The sequence below is a fragment of the Sinocyclocheilus rhinocerous genome, unplaced genomic scaffold (assembly GCF_001515625.1).
Source record: "Sinocyclocheilus rhinocerous isolate Xijiao unplaced genomic scaffold, SAMN03320098_v1.1 scaffold1055, whole genome shotgun sequence".
Taxonomy (NCBI): domain Eukaryota; kingdom Metazoa; phylum Chordata; class Actinopteri; order Cypriniformes; family Cyprinidae; genus Sinocyclocheilus; species Sinocyclocheilus rhinocerous.
Window position 1 is genome coordinate 235,660 of NW_015658727.1, and position 5,239 is coordinate 240,898.

Sequence of the window (5,239 nt, forward strand, 5' to 3'; positions counted from 1 at the left end):
AAATATATACCATTCATTTAGGGTGAATGGAGTTTATTTCTTGTAGAAGAAAAACATGGAAGGTTCTAATAAAAAAAAGGTTGGATAGCCAAAAAGGAATGTATGAAATGTTCAGCTGCCTGTATAGCTTGCAACATCATTTTGCCAAAAGAAAAATAAATAAAAGAGATTACATATATTTTGATTTAAAAGAAATCTCTATCTCTATTATCATGAATCCCGAGTGTTCGTTTGTGACTGGACGTTATAAGTGTTCATTACTTGGTTACTCTTTTGTACTCCATTTGTAGATAATTTATAAATGTTTATACTTAATTTACAGATTTTCAGACTTTTTTAGTGCTTTAAGATTTAATATTCAACAGTGTAAGTGTTCTCCATGGTGTCTTCAAGAAAATATGCTCAAGTCAGCAATTCTGTGCTTGCTCTGTGAATTAAAAAGAAAAAAGAACTTGTTGGTCTATATTTACTGATATGGACTATTGTGTGACTGTGCATGTGTAGAGCTGTGTAAAATATAAATTTTCTATGAAAATAAATGTGATATTTTTCATTGAAATTTTCATGGCAAATCACATAGCATGTCTCTCAACAGCAAACACCACAGTGAATATAGCAACAACCCAGTAGATGGCAGCAGTGACCTCAGTATCTCAGTACTTCTCACTTCAGGCATCATGGGTAAGGTGAGTGAATTAATATTGCTGTGTTGTGGATGAAGGGTGCACTTTTCTCAACTCTGTCAGCATGTTCCAAGAGCTGCATTTATCACATTTAATGATGGGTTCCCACTGGGCAGTAGAATAGGTGATTATTTGTAGATATTGTGACTGCTGTGTCTTATAATGATCTACTTGAAAAAAGAATAGAGCAGCACATTCTAAGATTATAATTATGCTGTCAAGCTTCAAAATGGCAAAAATAAATAAATAAAATAAAATAAAAACACTGTAAAAGTACAGTCCATTTGACTTGTCTTCTGAAATCATATAATGACTTTGTGTAACCAAAATTGAAAAATAAACTTAAATTATATAAATAATATAAATTGAATCTTGAATCTTGCATGTGAAGTAACCAAATAAGAAGTGCAATTTTTAAATTCTGAACATAGGCAAGAGCTGACCTTTCTGAAGGTTAACATTTTCATGAATAATGGCTAAAATTCTGCCTTTTTTTTAATTTTACTTTAAAAAAATATATACTTATTTTTTTGGTGAATTGAACTGTTGTTATATGGTAAGAGCTGCATAACAATTATTAAAAAATTTCTACCCTTTGTGTTCCATTGAAAAATAACCACTTTGAGGTTTGGAAACATGAGGGTGAGGGTGAAAAAATAATGACAGAACTCTAATTTCTGGGTGAAGTTTCCCTTTAAAAAGGCCGCTGAGAGGAAAGGAAGTGCTTGAGCCTGCTGCAGAGGTTTCAGTGGAATAGGTTGTACCGAAATGCAAGAGGATGAAGTGTGGGCCAGCCCTGCCTAGAGAAAAAAAAGGAGGAGAGCGAGAAATGATTATGCTCGTATATCACAGCGCTAGGCTTCTCTTGCTCTTGGCTCGGCTCTCCTTCCATTCAGGAGTGAGCCGTAATGATCCCGGGGGGCCCTGGGCCAATGGATGTTTAAAATTCTCTCCAGCTTTGACCTCTCGATCAACGCCTTCTTTTAACAAGGGCCCTGAGCGGGGACACGGGCGCCCATTCATCTTCCTGCTGCTTTTCGTGAATATTTCAGAGGCTCTAAAGCAGCTCCTTTTCAGAGAGCAGTGTCTTACTGACCCCTGAATGACAGAGGTGTGTTCAATAGCAGGTAACTCATCGGATGGGTCAGGGTTGGACACAATGGCACACATTTGTCATTGTCTTCATGAATATGTTTTGACTGAGATGGGAGAGTCTCCTTAAATGAACCTCAGTGTCCATGCTGAGACTCCCTAGTAATACTGAATACTGGCACACTGAAGCATTGCTTGAGGCTTCGTCTGCAGTTAATGTCCACCACTCGCTGCAATCATAGGCTTTCAGCTCCACTTTAAAGGAAGACTTCTCCCTCGTTCCACCTAAGATCTGAGCAGGTATTTGCAAGGTTGACCTTTTACAAAACTAAAATAACTTTCAGCAAATTTATAGTAATTGAAGCGAACCGAGCACACGACCCCTCCGCTTCCTGAGGGAAGGTGTAGAACGACATTGCAGGTTAGCAGTAACTTATCTCTCCATCATGTAGGGAGCAGAGTGATATACATCCACGACACGCACTGCAGAGCACATTCATTCATCACCTGCATAGAAATTCAGCTCACACTGAGCGAGAGCGCCTCTGCTCAACTTTATCCATAGATCAATGTCTCAAAGGCTTTGAATGAGGCTCCCAAACTCTCCCTTACTACTTTTCCAAAGGGTTCCCACTGCTCAGATTGACGGACACCTATGCCTTTGTTTGCTAAAAGTGATACATTTGCTGTTTTATGACTTCAGCTTTGACATTGCCCTCCAACTTTGGTGAATTTTTAATAATTGTGAGTTTGTTAGCATAGCATTGACGCTGCAAACATGCAACATGCTTTTTCTTAAATAGGCAGAGTAACAGTTTTACCGAATTGTTCTATAGTGAATAATATTAATATAAAAAGAGCAAGTTTTCTTCATCATACAGCATATTGGTGGCGACATCTCAGATTCTGATTTATGTGTAAAGGGTGATCTAATCATTTAGCGGCATGGAGTCAGTCATGTGGTTGGTGAGCTTGAGATACATGTGGTCATCGTGATATATTTCATTCTCTAAGTAGGTTTACTGTCATTCTTTGTTACTGTGGCAACCTATCATCACATGATCCTCATCAAGAAGAAAAGCTCAAGTAAATTGTAGTGTAGCTGATGTGCTGTGCTCATGTGAAACAAAATTCTTAATGGAATAGGTTGTCAAAATGGGTCAGACTCACTGACGGGACAGTTTACTGACCACCATTTCGTATTATTGCTACTAAGCTGTTGTTCACCTTTGAGGATTACAGTTCACGGCCATAGTCTGTCACACTGCTAACATCTGGACATCTGAGCAGATGGGACTGAAATGATAATGGTATGTAAACTGGGCCATGGGGGAAAATTCATTTTCAAAAGCACTCATGTTTGTTTCCAGCAAAGGCATTGCAATTGGAGGGATCTGCTAGCAGCCGATTTGATTAAGATGAAATGCATAGCTGCATCTTGAGATTCACAACCGAAATGCATTATATCATTTGAATAAGTTTTTACCTTTGTACTAACTTTTACAACCACCTTGCTCTTACACAACATTTGGCATGAGTGGCCTTTTGATTTATTCTTTGCATTAACGGTTGGTACTGTGTGTGTCCTTGCAGAGGAATTTGTGGCACTATCAAAGAGCAGGACATAAAATCCTGCTTCGTACTGGCAAAAGATGCCATCAAGCATTACAGAGCATCAAAGGTACAGGTCATACTGTGTGTGCTGAATGACAGGAGATTGATGACACTCCCTTTAGTGAGATCTGCTTTAGTCAGAAATCACAGAGAGTTTAGTAATTCACACTGACTCTGAATATAAAGTGAAAAGCTAAAGTATATCTCTTGGGGAATATATAACCTAACATGTCATAATGATGCATTGACTTTTACCAAAGATATTTTAATATGTGACTAAAGCTATATGAGAAATAGTTGCCATTGATAAGTTTTGTCTCAAGGGCTAGGCTATATACCAGTGACTACTCACAGCATATGTATGTTGGATTAAAAAACCTAGTTCAAAACTCTCATAAATTATGTGTAGGCCTATAGCTGTTGCAATAGCTGTATAAAAAATGGATTAAAAAAACAAAAATTTGACAGGCCTTCGCCTATTTTAAATGTTCAAAATTGATTAACTAATAGTTTTGAGTCAAAAACAATTATTTTTTCAAAAGGGTCTTCAGTTCTATCTATACAATGGTGCTAATGTATTATCTGTCATGTTATTGATTCCATCGAAATATTCGTGTAGCCTACTGTCAAGATCCTGCAATAGCTGTATAAAAAATGGATTAAAAAAACAAAAATTTGACAGGCCTTCGCCTATTTTAAATGTTCAAAACTGATTAACTAATAGTTTTGAGTCAAAAACAATTATTTTTTCAAAAGGGTCTTCAGTTCTATCTATACAATGGTGCTAATGTATTATCTGTCATGTTATTGATTCCATCGAAATATTCGTGTAGCCTACTGTCAAGATCCCTTTGGCCTGATTGAGCGCGAACGTGACATCAAGGTAGGGCGTGTCTATTGGCGTTGTCTAACTTGTGTGTGTATAATAATTACTCGGCAACATTGACAAGTATATTTAAAATAACCAAAATAGCTCATCATTGTAAAACCTGAAGTCACAGTAATAATGAGAAAGCCACGACAAACGTGACGAATTGGCAAGGCTGTTTCATTGTTGCTTACCCTCGTGTAGTGTGTAAAATGCCCTGTCACTGCAAACGAGTGTTAACTGTAAATTTACCTCAGGGCAAAACAATGGAAATGTTAAGATTTAAGGTATGTGTCCACAGTGTACATAAATTGACTTTCACTGGAGTAAAAAGTATGAATTGCCTCGCCACAATTTGCAAAAGAACACATCCTTTATTTTGATGAACAACTCAAAGCAAATTTTAACTTTTTATGTCACGCTGGCCTGTCTTTTTTTGTAAATGTCCAGTTTTTCTGTGTGCAGCTGAAGTGTAGTTCCAGACAAATTTGTTTTTGGTTACGAAAGTTTGTCCGTCAACAGGGGACGCTTGCGCGCTACACCTCAGCACTCCTCTGAAGTGTTTGGAAGCTACATAACACAACTTCAACTATAGTTGAAGAACTATACGGACACAAAGGTCAAGTAATAAAAAACGATTTAATTTTTTTTGTCTTATACACGTACAGTTACGCAACCCTATTATTACAATGCTACAATTGACAATTTTTTTACATATTCCTGCACGTGTTTACCATTAAGTAACGTTAGCCTATGCATTGCAAAGACTGTTATTTGAAATAAAATCGTCTCTCGCTCGTTTAAGTGTCATCTTTTAAGTTAATATCACTGATATTGCTGGTTGTCTGTCCATATGACAGAAGAGCAGTGACAGGCGAGATTGAGAGGCTTCATGACAACATAAAGCGCATGTATTTCATTTGCTGAGGATTATGCTTGTGACATCTAATCGTTCAGACTCAGATGAATGTGAGGTCCAGAA